This window comes from Prionailurus bengalensis, chromosome A3 (genome assembly GCF_016509475.1).
Source record: "Prionailurus bengalensis isolate Pbe53 chromosome A3, Fcat_Pben_1.1_paternal_pri, whole genome shotgun sequence".
Classification (NCBI taxonomy): Eukaryota; Metazoa; Chordata; class Mammalia; order Carnivora; family Felidae; genus Prionailurus; species Prionailurus bengalensis.
In genome coordinates this window covers 23,084,604-23,100,650 of record NC_057354.1, presented here as the reverse complement: position 1 = coordinate 23,100,650, position 16,047 = coordinate 23,084,604, and the positions used below count along the sequence as shown (strand labels likewise).

The following is a 16,047-nucleotide window of genomic DNA, read 5'->3' as shown; positions in this document are numbered from 1 at the left end:
TCTGGGAGGCAGAGGCAGGCGGTTCTGGCCCTTCCAGGAGACAACGGAACCCGTACACCTCCCCATCCCAGGAAGCACCAGGGCAGGGCCTGGAGGCACATCCATATTGCGGGCCAGAGAAAAGACATTTCTGGCATCACAGAGCAAGGACAGAGCACTGGACCTGTCTGTGCAGTTAACTCACTTCATGACCCTAGAACGAGTCCCAGCCCTCTAGTCTGTTGGCCTGTGGGTGAATAGGAGGCCCTACTGCAAGGGGCAGGGCAGGGAAACGGTAGGATTAGAAGGTGGGGGGCATTTCCAAGTTGTCCTGTGCTTGGGAAGAACAAGCTCTTGTGACTTCAGAAAAGTGGAGGGACCCGTGTCTGGGAGCCGTCCACCAGGTTTAGGATAACGTGAGTGAAGGTACCAGGATGCTCCTGATCCCGGCAGAAACTTATTTATTCATTCACTCACTCACTCATTCATTTAGTTCATATCCACTGAACACCTTCCACTGCCAGGCAACGAGCATACTTCAAGTCCTCCTCAGAGCATCCCTATTGCGGTATTTATGCGCCCATCGTACAGCTGAGGACACTGGAGCTCTGAGAGGCAAAATGAATTGTCCTGGTTCACAAAGAAAGTCGAAGATTCTTTCCCACTCTTGTCTTCATTTTCCATAGATCCCCATCACCTTCAACTGAAAAGCTTGACTCCTCAGAGGACTTCAAGGTCACGATGATCCAGCACCTGCTGACCTTTCTGGCTTTACCTTTGAACTCTTGAGGCTTTAGCTCCAGTGAGCTGCACATAGTGGCTTGTGTGGGCCCAGTCTGGCCTTCAGACCTTGGTGCACTGTCCCCTCATGCTGGAATGCCCATTCTGTCTTCCCCTTGCTCATCAGGTTAAGTCCTGCACAGTTCGGGCATTACCTCTCCCCAGAAGCCTTCCCATACTTCCTCGATACTCAGTCAGCAACCCCCCCAAGCCCCCAGAATGGTGGGTTTTCTTGGATCTCCCCTGAAGACAGCAAGTCTCCTGAGGCCAGAGATGTTCTTTCTGCAACTGTGCACCCTCGGTGCCCAGCACAGGGCTTGGCCCAGGTGGGTATCCTGAACACTGAGTGAATGAACAAGCAAATGAATGGGATAAGGAACACCCTGGGGTTTCCACTACCAGCTTCACTCATTTTGTTCTCCAAACATTTTCCAGGCACCTCCTCCAGGCCAGGCCTGATGCCAGCCCCAGGGATGACAATAACTCGGGCTCTCAATTCACTGTGCAGTTTACAAAAAGCTTCCATCACAGAAGTCACAACCATTTTGCAAAGTAGGTATTCATTCTTGTGTCCGTTTTCCAGATGTGGAAACTGAGGCCCCGTGAGGTTGGGTGACTTTCCCAGTCACAGCCAGTGTGTAACAGAGCCAAGATCTGAACCCACGCCTGCTCACTCTGGAGCCCACAGTCCTTCCACACTGTGAAGGAATACATGAACACTCAAAAAATTTGGAAAACACAGGAAAGAAGAAAGAGGGAAAAGTCCTACATAGCTCCCCCTCCCCAACCTTGGGATATATTTCATTAACAGCCTGGGAATCTCCTACTTCTTTTGGCTGAGCCTGTGGGTACAAGCGAGTGACTGACCTGGCCGAGGTCCCACAGATCAGCACAGTCAGGATTTGAATTCAGACCGTGGGAGGCCAGAATTTGAGGTGAACTCAATGTGGCTCAGGCCTCAGGGAGCCATTTCCAGTCTTATGGGAGAAATGGAAGCAAACAGGTGTGGCTTAGTTTGGCCTCCCCCAGAAGCAGACCTCGAGACAGTGAGGAGCACAGGGGGTTTCTTTGGGAGGTGATCCCAGTAAGTAGGAGGCAGAGCAGGTGGAGGGTGAGACGGGGCAGGAGTGAATGTCAATAAAATGTGCATTAGTGAGCGGCTCCTGGAACTCATCCTGCTGGGGACCTTCTGAGAAATGGTGGAGAGGACACCTCAGAACCCTCTCCCTGAAGGAGGCTGGGCATTCACCTATTGGTTCCCGACCACCATGACCGAAGGTTGCTCCTGGGGGCATTCACTCTTCTGCCTTTCCAAGTTGTCCTGTGCTTGGGCAGAGCAAACTCTTGCGGCTTCAGAAAACGCCATCATCAGGCAGAAAAGTGGAGGGACCGGTGTCTGGGAGCTGACCAGTGTCCATGGCTGAAGCTGGAGTCCCAGGTGGACACCAACAACAGTTGCTATGAGGTGTTTGAGACATAGAGTGTTTTGGTCATCATAAAGCACTTGGGGAGTCTAGAGTTAACAATACTGTATTGCATACTTGAAATTTGCGAAGAGGGTAAACCTTCAGTGTTCTCACTACAAGAAAAAAAGGGAACTATGTGGGGGTGATGGACATGTTAATAAACTTGATTGCGGTGATCATTCCACAACGTATACATATATCAAAACACCAGGATGTACCCTGTACATAAATATAATTTTTGTTTGTCGATTATACCTTAATAAAGCTGACGGAAAAAATAAACAAATAAATGCTTGGTAATACTAAAGGGAAACAAATTAAGTATTTGGAAGTGACAAACTGGGAACGGAGAGTAGGGTGCAGAAGTCAGGGAAGGTTTCCCCAGAGTGAGTGACATCGAGCTGGATTTAGAGAGGTGAGCAGTGGGGGAAGAGGCATCCCAGGTAGTAGGGCCTGCACGCAGCTTGTCCTCCGGAGAGACTGCAGAGCCTGGACCTGAGCCCTGGGGTCTGACCAGAATTGAATTAGGAAATGGTGCAAAGACCAAACGGTGAAGGGTTTTAAAGACCAGGCTGAGGGGTTCAAACTTCCTTCCCGAGTGTTAGGGAGCCCATGCAGGGTTCTGAGCACAGGGGTGACACCAGATCCGTGTTCTAGAAAGATCTGTCTTTCTAGACAGACAGGGCTGGGGTGGAGGGTGGTTTGGGAGGGGGTAGACCGGAGCAGGAGCCATGGAAAGAGGCTGGAGTAGCAGTGGAGTCAGGAGATGTGGAGGCTGAGCCGGCTGAGGCGGAGTAATGGGGAGGAGGCATCAGACCCCAAGGCTGTTTAGGAGAAGGTTTGGGATGTAGGGTGGGGTGAGGAGGAGGCCAACCCTCCCTGGCTTCGGGGGCCCTGGGAGGCTCGTCCCTTTCCCTTTCCCCCAAGGGGCTGTCCAGATGCCCGACTGCCTTGGAGAATGGCGCTAGGGCCAGGCCTCCCCAGATCTGGTCGTGGTGGATCTGGACATTATCTGCTTTGGTCACAAGCCGAGTCTTATCATTAGCTAGCTGTGGTCGCTGTCTGGATCTAGTCATTACCAGAGCTGGTCATTACCCAGGGCTGGAGGTTACCTGCTGCCAAACGGACTCTATTTGGTTTGAGTCATTCCATCCTCTTCCAGGGTCCTTCCTGAAGCCCCGGCTCTCTGCCTGAGGACATTAATATTCTGAATTCTGAGGATATATTTTCCTAGTTTCTTTGTTCTCATTTTATTACATGTACAAATGCTTACACAATGTATTTTTTAACTTATCAACTTTAAAATAAGAACAGCATCTAGCCTTTTTAAAAAGTGAAATGTTGTATTGATGAGAATTCACCTATATTGTTGAGTATAGTTGTGACTCACTCGTTTTGAGGGCCGTGTTTGACTGTACCACAATTCATTTATCTATTTATTCATTCTCTTGCCCATTGATAATTGGATTGTTGTCAGGATTTCTGCTATTACAAACAGCGCTGCTATGGATATTCTTGTGCATTTTTCCTGATGCTCCACAAAATGTGGTCTGAGAATCAACAGCCTTAGCATCACCTGGAAACATGTTAGAAATGCAGAATCTTTGGCCCTGCCCTAGATTCGCTGGATCAGAATCTGCCTTTTTGCAAGATCCCTGGGTGATTTCCACGGACATTAAAGTTTGAGAAGCCCTGGCTCAGCATACATGTGCATGGGTGTCTCTGGGCAGACGTACCCAGGAATGGATTCACCAGGTGACAGTGGTATATTGGCACGCCCTCCCCTCAGCAGACAGAAGAGCTGGATCCATCTACATCTTCACTGACACTTAGTATTGTCAGACTTTCTTTGTTTCTGCCAGTTGAATGGGTGTGAAGTGGCATCTCATCATAGTCTTGATTTACATTTCCCTGATGACTAATGAGGTCAGGCACCTCCTTGTGTACTGACTGGCCACGCATTCCCCTTCTGTGAGACATCGTGGTGGTGTTTTTTTGCTTTTGTTTTTCTTTTAGACTCATTCAACTCAGCCCCTGCTTTTATATTTGCTGTTCTCTCAGCCTGAAACACCTTCTGCGTTCCCTGTTCGGTGTCATTTCTTCCAGGAAGCCCTCCCTGACTGCTGCTTGGGCTGTGAGCTGCTTCAGCCTCACAGGCAGGAAAACATGGTGCCACGGCCCCTTCATTTCCTTTCCTTATTGAAGAGACTGCAAACCAGTATGACTTTGCTCCTACAGAATTAATTCTTTTTTCAATTTAGTTGCCATAATTTAAATTTAGGAGATTTTGCATTAAAAAATATGAATTGCTGATTTCTTAAAAAAAGAGGGGGGGAGAGATGTGGCCCACTGAGCCTCCTTTCCCACATGGCAACAATCAGCTGGCACTGGGGCTGCCCCTACCTACCAGTCCCTAGGACTTCATCCTCATACCCTGCCTCAGTGACCTGCCCAGGCCCTGCGGACTTTAAAGTTTATGACCGTAGCCTAAGCACATCAGTTGTTTACTCCTCTAAATCTCTCCCATCCTTCCCTGCCTCCCCATAATTCTGTTCCTGTCCCTGTTCAGACCTTTATACCTCTCTCCTAGACTGTTACACAAGACTCCCTCTGCCTTCCTTCTCTAGTCTTGTCATTTCTGGTCCACTGACCCCACTCAAGAATCAGCAATGTCTCCCAATTACTTTCCCAGGCACCACCTGACTTTCTTAAAAAAAAAAAAAAGTATTAATACATTATGAATGTTTCATGATCACAAAAAAAAGTCTAGAGAACAGTATAACAAACGCCTGGGTACCCACCACCCAACTTAAGAAATAAACCATTTCAAGTGTATTTGAAGTCCCTGTTACATTCCCTTCTCCCTCTCTCTCAGGGTCACTACCCTTTTTAATTTGCTATTTATCACTCCTGTATGTAGTTTGTATGTATGATATATGTATGTGTCCCTAAACAATACATAGTGTTGTGTTGCAGGCTTTCAAACTTTATATATCTGACAAAAACTGTTTATCCATCTGCAACTTGTTTTTTTCATCCAACAATATATATTTTTTATTAAAAAAAAGTGTATTGAAGTATAAAGTTCAACAAAGATACACAAATAATAAGGGTACAATTCTGACTTTCCACAGACTGAATCAACAAGTGTGTTTCTGAGATTTATCCTCATAGACATGTGTGGCTTGCATTCATCTATTTTGAAGATCGTGGCGTGGAGAATTTTCCATTGTTTGAGTCTGTCGCTATTTATCCAGTCTCCTGATGATGGACAGTTAGTGTCCAGCTTTCCACTATTACAAATGATGCTGCTTGAATATCCTTGTACAAGTCTCCTGGGACCCCTGTGTGAGGTGTCCTCCAACGCAAAGCCTGCTCATCTTTGACCTGATCACGTATCGCCAGGTTGCTGTCTGGCTCCGGGCTCTCAATGGCTCCCAGCTCAGACAATAAGGTCTTCCTAACTCCCCCGGCCAGTTCTCCTCCCCACTGACACCCTGCGCAAACATACAGTCACCTTCTTGCTGGCTACATGCTTTCTCTCCTCCCCCTAGAACTCTAAACCTACATTTCCTTCCAGACCCTGTGGAGCCACACCTCCTCCAGGGAGCCCTCTTAGGCAACATTGGTCCTCATGGTGTCATCTCCTCTGAGTGACATCTCTAACCACAGTTGTCAAGGTCCACAAAAACAGAGACCAAAAAACAGAGACCTACACCAGACACTGGGAATGGTGAAGGGAGTCATGGATGGACTGGCAGGGAGGGTGAGTAGCTGGGGTATACAACTGATTACTCTAGGCTTTGATGGGTGAATAGGAGTTTGTAGGTGGAGATGGTGGGAAGGCATTGCTGGCACAGGGAAAGGCAGGTGTTTCTGGGATGGGGATGTGGGCAGGGTGGGCAAATGGGGAATGAGGCTAGAAAAATGGGCTTCGTCGGATTTTGAACACCACCCTTTAACAATCACTGTTCTGACTCTATTTGCATTCAACAAGCATTCTTGGGAGATGTGAGAACCAGGGAGGGTGAGCACATTCATTTGATACCTACTGAATGTCCGGCACCGTCAAGGAGCTTAGACCTATCATCTCTTTGGATCCTCAACCCAAGTTGTAGATACTATACTAATGTTGTCTCCATTTTACAGGTGGCGAACCTGGCGCTCAAAAGGGGCGGTCTCTTATCTACGATCACAGAGCCCCAGAAATAGTATGAGTACACAGTCCAGGTCCATCCAGGGGTTGTTTTAATCCTGTGCTGCCACAGGCGAGAAGGCACCTGCAGGAAATGGGTCACCAGGACGGGGCACGTGTTCCCAGGCTCAGTAGCCCCAAGTTCAAATCCCAGGAGCCTCCGGACTTGCACGGTGTGGACCTGGCCAGTCTCGTCCACTGTGAGCTTCAGTTTCCCTCCTCCACCCGGCCGACGCCGGGTCCACATAGGTTCCTACTGCCCAGCTCTGTAGCCTGGGGTTCCAGGTTCCCGCGCTACCGCAGCCCACGCTGTGTGACCTTGTGCCAGTAGCCTGCACTCTCTGGGCGGCCGACCGCGGATCTCCAAGCGCCCTTCCGGCTCGCGACAGAGCGTCGCTCGCCGCGGAGACCCTCCCCCTCCCACCCCGGGTTGCGGGGGCGTGGGTGGGGGTGGGCGCTGGCATCGGCGCGCCCCCCCCCGCCCCCCCCCCCCAGCCCCGGGCCGGTGGCCGGATCCGCGCCTGGTTTTGGGCGCAGCCGCGCGGCCCCCTCCCCCGCGCGCATCTCCCCGCCCCCCGCCCCCTCCCCGCCGCTCTCGGGGAGCCGGGGCCGCGCGGCTCCTCCTCCCGCAGCCGCATCTGGGGCGCCGCGCCGGCCAGAGGAGAGGCATGGGGCGCCCGCGGGCCGGGGCCCGGGCCGGGGCCTAGGCGGCGGACCTGCCAGCGGACCCGAACGGCGGCGGCGCAGCGCAGCGGCCGAGAGGGCCGGAGGCGGCCGAGGCGCCCGGCGCAGGTGAGGGCGCGGGGGTGGCGCGCAGTGGCCAGACCCCCTTTCCGGGGCCGGTGCGCCCGGTCCCTCGGCGAGACCCCCGATCCGAGTCTCCTCCCGGACAGACCTCCCTAAACCGACGGGCGGCGCTGGCGCAGGAAAGCCCCCTCCCCCTGCCAGTTCCGTCTTCTGAGCCCCCAATCCGAGGGGGCGGTTCTGCGGCTGGCAAGCCCCCTTCTCTGGGTGGGATCCTCCAGTCTAGGTTTTCTTGGACCCCCAAAGCGGGCGGGGGTGGGGGTGGCGTGCCTGGGGCCCGGAACCCCCTAGCCAGGGCTGGACCCCCATTCCACCTCTTTTTCCCGCGGACTCTCCGATGTCAAGAGGCTGCCAAAGCTGGGAAGCCCCTCCTCGGGCCCGACCCTCAATCCGCAGGGTGGCCAGAGGGTCAGGGAGACCCCTCCCCTCCCCACCAACCTTGGGAGCTAAGGAGAGGGAGGGCTCTGCCGGCCGGCCGGGGCATTTCTCCATTCAGCCCAGCTGCCTCCATCCCGACTCAGTAGCCCCGGGAGCCTGCCCAGCCAGCAACCCCATTCCGGAGCTCTTTTCCCGGACCCGGCATCTGGGGAGGGGGCGGGGGCAACCCCACCTCCCAGCGCTGCATGGCGCCCCCTCCCTGTTTGCGTACCCGGGAGGGGCTGGGCTGACCTGGGCACCTGGGTTGGGGGGGCGCTCACATGGCCACGGGAGGCCCCCACGTGCGGCGCCCCGCGGTGAAAGGGGTTCGCGTTCAGAGCCCGTGGCAGGTGGACCCGCTGGCCGGAGAGGCCAGCTGGGTCCAGATGTGCGGGGCCTGCTGGGAGGGGACATGTGCTACCTGGACATGTGATGACTGCCCCTGGCCTCTTTCGGCGGAACCTACCGGCTCCAACCCCCCTCCATCGTTCCATTCCTTGGCGTTCTCATCCCTCTCCCTTCTCCCCTTCTTCCTCAGAGCTGCCGGTGTTGCAGAGGGGCGGGCAGCCAGGGACTGTTGATGTTGTGGGAATGAAATGAGGAAAGGGGCTATGGATTGGCGAAGGCCAGTTGTGGGGAGGTGGGTGAGGGGGTGGATGAGGTGCCCTGAGGATGTAAGCCTCAAGCTTGGGGGGCAGTGCTAATTGTGGGGGGGAGGGTTCCTGCACCCCCACCTGCCTGGAAGTGGAAATGACGGGGGGGGGGGGGGGGGGGGCTGCAGTCCCCAGCCCCAGGAGGCTTCACCGGCCTGCCTCTACCCCTGGTGCACCTTCAGTCTCAGCCTAGCTCCCCAGGGTCCTGGTTCTGGCTGTCTCTGCTCTTGTGCCTTCACTTGTGGGAGGGGGCTGTGTTTTCCTGAAGGCTCAAGGTGGCCGAGGCTGGAGGTTGTACAGGATCATCTCCGAGAGTGGCTGTTGGAGGAGCCCAGTTTCTGTCCCATAGAGGGAACTGTGGGCTGTCTGGTCCCAGGGTGGCCTGAGGGGCCTAAGCCAGACTCCCATGGGCAGCAGGGCTGGGTGGGGCTGCAGAGCTGGGTGACCGATTGGTGGCTGGAGTGCTGGGAGCCACCGCCAGGCCCTGGAGCTGGCTGTTGGAGGCCAGTCAGCAGCAGATGCAGAGTGTGTTCCCAGCAGCTCTTGGAGACACTGGCTGTGCACGTGGGGCAGGCGTGTGTGCGTGTGCCTGTGCTGTGGCAGGGGTGCGCCAGGACTCCTGAGTCCTCCTGGAGCCCAGATAACAGCAGCTCAACTTCTGTGAGTGTGCCTCTGTGTGATGTCCATGGCACCCTTCCTTCATTCATCCATCAGAGACTGGACTGGGCCTGTGCCGGATGCTAGAGACGTGTAATGATCTGATGTGGTCCCCACCCTCAAGGAGCCCCTGTTTTGTCTGGGGGCAGAGGAGAGACAGTCTGTGCCAGGCTCTGGGGGCGGAGTGCAAGGCCCCGACTAGAGAGAAAGTGTGGGGCAGAGCAGGCCTGATGGCTGGGTTATGTGGGACCCAGGGCAGCATCCGGCTGGTTTCCGCCTTGAAACAGAGCTGCAGGTTCGAGGGCTGTGCCCTGGGTGCAAGGCTGCCTGGCAGCTGAATTGGTGTTTTTTGAAAGGAGGCTGAACAGTACTCGGAGCTAAGGATAGATTGTGTACTTTAGAGCTTTTGTAAGAGTTGGTGACGAATTGGACGTACCAGGGGCACCCGCTGGCATCTCGTTAATTTCTTGTGCAGTTTATGGGGCCACTAGCTTCATAAATGCCAGTGTTTCTACATGATGGGGAGGCTCTGAGGAATTGTACTGGGCACTCTGTGGGACAGGAGCAGGTGGTCTCTATGCTCCCATATATCTGTGATTAATTGATAGATTCAGTCATTCAGAAAAGCATTAAAAATAGCATTATCTGACTATGGTGCATTTAAACACTTCCACTTAAACATTCTATAATGTGAATAAAATCTTGAATGCAGATTTTTTTTTTTTAAAGCACACCATGGGTACTCAATATATGCCCACTACTCCTAGAATGAAGCCTAGCCTCCTCCCCAGACTAGCTACCTTTCTAGCCACATCTTACAGCTCCTCCCTTCCCTCTTTGGCTTGGGTCCCCCTGGCCTGCTTTCAGTTCCTGGAACAGGCCTCATTGCCTCCAGCCTCAGGGTCTTTGCACACGCTGGTTCCTCTACCTGAACACCGCCCCCTTCCCATTTGCCTACTTAATTACTACTTCTCATCCAGACTCAACTTAGGTGTATCACTTCCAGAAGAAAGCCTTCCCTGACACCCAGGCCAGATTGTATCCCTGTCACCACTTCCCAGCCCCCACGGGCCTCTGCCTTCACTACCAGCCACTGTTCCTTATTACTGGATGCCTCTTGATGTAGTTGTGTGGAGCAGAGCAGGGTCATGCCTGCCTCTTTATGCCATCCCACTGGTGCTGAGAACAGGTCTTGGTTCATTCTGGACCCTCGGTCCATTTATTTGGCTGAATGAATGGACAAGTGTCATTTGGGCCATCCTAAGTCAAGGGCTGGGTGGCAGAACATGGTGGGAGCCTTGACCAGGTCTAGTTGTCAGTACAACTGTCCATATGGGCTCCTGGTCTCCAGCTGGGCCTGCAAACTCAAAAGCATTTGGTCAGACTCTGTGGGGTTAGAGGCCCATAGCCTCTACAATCCCAGTGTGTCTGTAGGACCTCAAAGACTCTATAAGAGAGTGAGGAGCCATGCTTGGGCAGGAGCCTGTGTCTTCAGGGGTATATGGTCTGACATTTATTTCTGCCAATTCATTATACACATCATCACTTCCTTACTTTCATTCAGTAGGTCACCAACTTGTCCACTAGCTTCTCTGCCATTTCCTAATGCTCCATTCTGTCTTCGGGCCACCAGGGCTTCCTGAGGCCTGCACAGTGTCCCCTAGGGATGGGGACAGAGTCAAACCCACAGGGCCCTGCTCTGTGAACTGTAGTCACCCTGCCAGGCCCTTCCTGGAGGTGGGGGCTGGTGCTGTCCAGTGCTGGGAAGAGTTTGGGCCTGTGGGAAGTGCTTCCTGGAGGACATGTACTAGATCTGGGGTGGATTTGGGAGGATTAGAGGATTTGGGTAGATGGAGAATGGCCGGAAGGGCACTGCTGGCTGAGAGAACTACATTGATGAGAGCTGGGAGGCAGCCACGTGCTGGGCAGGCCTGGGGAAGGGGGCAGCCCACAGGAGGCTTGTCATGGAGGGGGGCAGTGTGCCGGCATGGGGAGTGTCCCGTCTGTGCCCGGAGCCCTGTTGCTGCCTTGCTGTGTGCCTTGAATGCAGCGTGTCCCCTCTCTGGGTTCCCTTGATAAAGTACAAGCTTGGACCTTGTGATCTCAGAGAATTTCCACCGTCTCAGTGTGGAGTCTGTGATCCTGACAGCCCAGGAGGGGAATTCTCAAGGCCCCTGCCTCTTCTTTGAGCATGTGGAGAGCTGGGATGGGGCTGGGTTTGCTCTAGTGGCTTTGGAGGCCAGTGTGTATTAGCGCTTGGGGCGGGGGTCAACGGGGAGCTGATGAGGCTCAGCAGCTTCTTCTGACAGATGACCTGTCAGTTAAGGGAGTGTGGGGGCTGGCTCTGGTGGGAAAGGCACCCCATTATGCACACTCTCACTGCACCCTTTTTGGAAAAGGCTGTCACTGATGAGAGGCCTCCTGTGTGTTGGACCAAAGACAAGCCCACCCTTGACTTCATCAGACTCCTGTGGGGGGCCCACTAAGACTTATGTGACCAGACTTTTGTCATGGCCCATGGTGGGGGGAAGTGTGTGTTCTGTTCTTATACCCTGTCCACAGTCTGCTGGTGGATGCCCCTGGCCAGGACAGAGGCCTTCAGGCCATGTACAACAGTTTGCAGAAGATATTTAATCTCCACATCTTTCCACCCCGCCCCCTACCCCCAGAGGTGGGCATGTCTCCATTTAACAGATGAGGAAACTGAGGCTCAGAGAGTTTGGGTAGCTTCCCAAGGTCACCCAGAGGGTGGCAGGAGGTGAACCCACAGCCCAGGAGCCCTTGGGGTGCCCGCGCACAGGAGCCTATTGCTAGCTGATGGCACATCATTTCCTGAGCCGAGGAGTGGGGCTCTGGATCCCTCTGTGCTGGGTTTCGCAACGCCGCCTCCTCCCCGCCAAGCTGTCTGACGTGGCCTTTTCAAAAACCCAAAATGAATGGAAGCAAATTTTGTTTGGAGAATTTTGCTACACCCTTCACCAGGGCTGGTTGCAAAACCAGGCTTGGGGATCCCTGCTGCTGTTGGTGATGATAATGATAATGGCAGTGGTGTCAGTGGCTAACACCCACTCACCGAGCCAAGTACCAGTGACCAACTCCCGGGAGCCAAGTGCAGTGCTGGGCCCTCTGTTTAATGAGCACCAGCTGAAAGCCCCTTAAATTCAGCCTCTCCTTTAGTCCCATGACCCCTATTATTATCCCCATTTCACAGATGAGGAGACAGGCGCAGAGAGCTGTAGCTGCCCAAGGCCCCAGAGCTGGCAAAGTGGAGGGTGCCAGGATTTGAATCCAAACCGGTTAGAGCGTAGAATCTAGTCTTCGCCCACATTCTGGAGATGTGTTCGCCAGCAGTGATGGGTGAGGGGGTGTGTGTGTATAGAGGTGCACGTTGGGCCGTGGGAATTGAATGTGGCAGACCCAGACCCTGGCTTGTGGGAACCTGGCCACTCGCTAGAGGTAGGACTTGGCCTGAGCCCACAGCAGCTCAGGAGCGCCCCTAGATGTCAGTGGTCCCTTCCTGGCCCCACCAGAGGCCTGGTGGGTCGCAGGCTGTTAGCAAGAGAACAATGGCCCCTCCCCGTGACTTTGCTCTTCACTAACTCACAGTTCTGGGAGGTGGCCCATCTATAGGGCTCCAGGGGCATCGGGTGGTGACACGGGTGTGGAGGAGGGACCATAGATGCAGCACGAGACGCTGGATTCCTGGGATCACTCGGTGAAGGGGCAGATCCCTCACATACAGCAGCCTCCAGGGCCTAGCACAGGGGTACAGACGCTTGTGAGAAGGCAGCAGAACAAACGTGGCCTTTGCATTCCTTCCTTCGGCCTAAGAAGAGGTGACCCATCCCCCGGAGTCTGCTTCAAAAATGGCTCTAGCCACATTTGGTACATGAGGGGGTCATCTTTAGAAAGCATATGATGTGGGCAGGTTCTGTCTTTGATAATGGAGAAATGGGGCAGGCATCCTGGCATAGAAATGGAGTACAAGACCACTTATCGAGTACCTGCTGTGTACCTTCGCACTGTGCTGGGCCCCATGACAGGGGCTCAGAACCACACCCTGATGAAGTATCTGTGATTGTGCAGGAGGGGGTCTCTGTGCCCCCAGATATCGGGCTGAGGAGTGAAAACTAGGCCTCTAGGTTCACATATTTTTCTCTCTACTGTGACAGATGAGCCTGCGGTGACAGGGGTGGGTCCAGGAGGCTTTTGCTTTGCAGCTCCCAGGAGATGGGGGTTTGGAATGACTGGGGACCTGGTTTGCTGCTGGGACTCCCCTACGGAATCCCAGCACCTCTCTGGGCCTCATGATCTCCATCTGTTTGTTGAAGTTCCGGGGGTTAGGTCTCCAAGGCTTGCCTAGCTCAGCCCTCTGTGACTCCAGGGGTGAATGGAGCTGAGATTCCCTCTGGGAGGTGTCAGGGAGCCCTCCTTGTCCTTACCCCTGACCCTCTGCCTGGCTTCCCACCTATCCCTGTCCCCTAAGCTCAAGCCAGAGGGAGGGAGCCTCTCCTTCCGCCCACTGCGGGCTGACTGCGCGCAGTGACGCAGCAATCAAGGGCTCTGGAGCGCAGCTTGGAGACGGGGATCCGGGTTTGCTAAAGACAGGGGAGAAAAGGCTCTTCCCACCACCCCCAGCTGCCTGCCTGCCTCCCTCCCTCCCCTGGCTGCCGACAAGCCCTGGCACCTCCTCGGCTCTGCCAGATCCACTTGTAGGGTGGGAGGCTCTGCTGTACAGGGCCCAGTTCGAGTCCCAGTGTGTTGGGGCCTTGCTGTGTGACCCTGGCGTGGTTGCCTGCCTTTTCTGGGCAGTGTGCACTGTGAAGGCTGGGCTTTGGGATTCTGAGGCCGACTGGGCAGCTTGTGTTGATGGCTCTGAGGGGTCCCTGTGACTCAGGAGGAGCTCCTGGAGGGACAGGGCCCTCTGCCACATGTGTTTTCCATATGTGTCCCCCACAGTGGAGGGAGCAAGGTGCTCTGATCATGTCCATCTTACATCCGAGGAAACTGAGGCTTACAGCAGGTGAATGGTAGATCTAGGATTTAAACTCAGGTCCGTGTGAGTCAGGCATCCAGGCCAGAAGGCAGACCCCAGGCAGGAAGCCGGCTGGGTCACTGTGAGCCTCCTGTTCCCTTCTCTAGGTTTCAGTTTCTCCATCTGTGTGGTAAGGGTGGGGTGGGGTAGGGGGTTGGAGCTGCCCCAGCCCATCTCTGGACCCCTACCTGGCTGGCACTTCTGGGAATTTTCTGAGCTTCCTCATCGACCTCCAGCACCCACCCTTGAAGCCAAGGTGTGATGACAGGCAAGGAAGTGTCAGCATCTCGCACTTCTTCTCCAGGGAAACCTGCCACCTTTGGGGTGTGAGAGATTCCTGGAGGACTGGGCATGTGTGAGGCCTTCCAGGGACAATGTGGGTGGGGACAGAGGTCTGGGCAGAGGTCTTGGCTCCCCACTGGGCCAGGCCCGCCTCTGCCGATCTGTAGATGTGACTCTCTCTGTCTTTTTTTTTTTTTTAGTTTTTTTTTTTTTAATGTTTATTTATTTTTGAGAGAGAGACAGAGTGTGAGCTGGGGAGGGGCAGAGAGAGGGAGAGAGAGAATCCAAAGCAGGCTCCAGGCTCTGGGCTGACAGCACAGAGACCAATGCGGGGCTTGAACCCATGAACTATGAGATCATGACCTAAGCTAAAGTCAGATGCTTAACCAACTGAACCACCCAGGTACCCCGTGATCTGACTCTCTTATATCTGGTTTATCAGGGGGCTCTGGGTGAATGTGGGTGTGGACAGGGAGGTGAGGCCACCCTCAGGCCCCTTCTTTGCTCCCCTGCACACATGGGGGCGGGTATGTGTGTGTGTGGAGTATGTGTGAACGTTTTATGTGGTATGTGTGTATATGTGTGTGGGGAGTGTGTGAGAGATGTGTGTGTACACGTGCGTGTGAGTGACGTTGCCCCCCACTCAAACCAGGCCTTTTGTGTATTGTCAGGTGCTCTCGACCCTAGGAGGTAGATATTATCATCCCTCCTGACCTCCTTTTCTTTCCTCCCTTTCTTCTAAGTATTCATTCAGCAAACACATGCGAAGTGTCTGCTCTGTGCCCAGAGCAGGTGTTGGGCCTATATCAGCCAGTGGAACTCCTGGTCCCTGGCCTGGGGAGCCCGCGATCCTCTTGGGAGGCCAACAGTCATGATAACTTCCCAGACGAATATAAACTCACATCAGTGACCTGTGCTGCTGCCACGGAGTATAAGGAAACCTAGTCCGGTGGGGTCAGGGAGGGCTGCCCCAAGGAGGTGACAGACCTGATGCCTGGGAGGAGAAGGAGTTAACCCTGTGGTGGGCAGCAGGGGCAGTATGAAGTTCCAAAGCCTGGAGAGCAAGGGGCTTCATGTGAGGTGGAATCAGGGCCTGGTGGGATACAGGATGCACTGTTGACACATGAGGAAACTGAGGCCCAGAGAGGTGAAGCAGCCTGCCCCAGTGGGGCTGGAGACTTGCCAGATGTGAATCAGATCCCCGAGGGGTTCCTGAAGGGACTGCCCTGGTTGTAGTTAGCAGAACCCTTGGCTCTCACTGAGGTCCCACCGCAGGTTAGCGTGGAGAGGGGACTCCTCTCCTCAGTACCACCCCTTGCATGGATGCTTCCCACTGAAAGAAACGGAGGAGCCACAGAAGGTTCCGGAGCAGGGCAGACCCACAGTGCTCTCCTGGCTGGCCACACCCCAGGCCTTCCCGGCACTGGCATGGAGTGTTGGCCACCTGCCTGCCTGCTGAGGCTGAGGCCAGAGCCAACTGACCTCTGCTGACCTGGTGTCACCATCCTCTGCTGATGCTGGACGGGGCAGGGGCACAGGCAGTGGGCAGTGGTGGGCAGAGAGGACCCATGGCCAGCAGCCCCGAGGCCTCCAGGAACCATTTGCCAGGCTGGGTTTGATAAATGACAAGGCCATTTCTCTCCCGGCGGAGAGGCAGCCTTGCCCCTGGAGCCCTTGGGACGGGTCTGGGAGTTCAGCCACAGAGCAGAGGCTGGGCTCCTTCCCTGCCCCATGTCCCCTTCTCAAGCGTCTTTTGGCTCTGGCCTCCATGGCCTCTGG

The 16,047-nt window shown here is 54.6% G+C and overlaps 1 protein-coding gene across 7 annotated transcripts in view; it reads left to right on the top strand.

Annotated features, from left to right (window-relative positions):
- Positions 1–7,128: 7,128 nt before the first annotated feature.
- The window catches only part of DLGAP4 (DLG associated protein 4), a 200,682-nt gene continuing 191,763 nt past the window's right edge, over positions 7,129–16,047 (top strand). For 2 of the 7 annotated variants that reach the window (XM_043602445.1, XM_043602446.1), the window contains exon 1: positions 7,134–7,212. The gene's annotated coding sequence lies outside the window, so the exon portion shown is untranslated. Of the gene's footprint in view, positions 7,213–16,047 lie in introns of all 7 variants that reach the window. The other 5 variants (XM_043602447.1, XM_043602449.1, XM_043602451.1 and 2 more) reach the window with 5 other exon arrangements.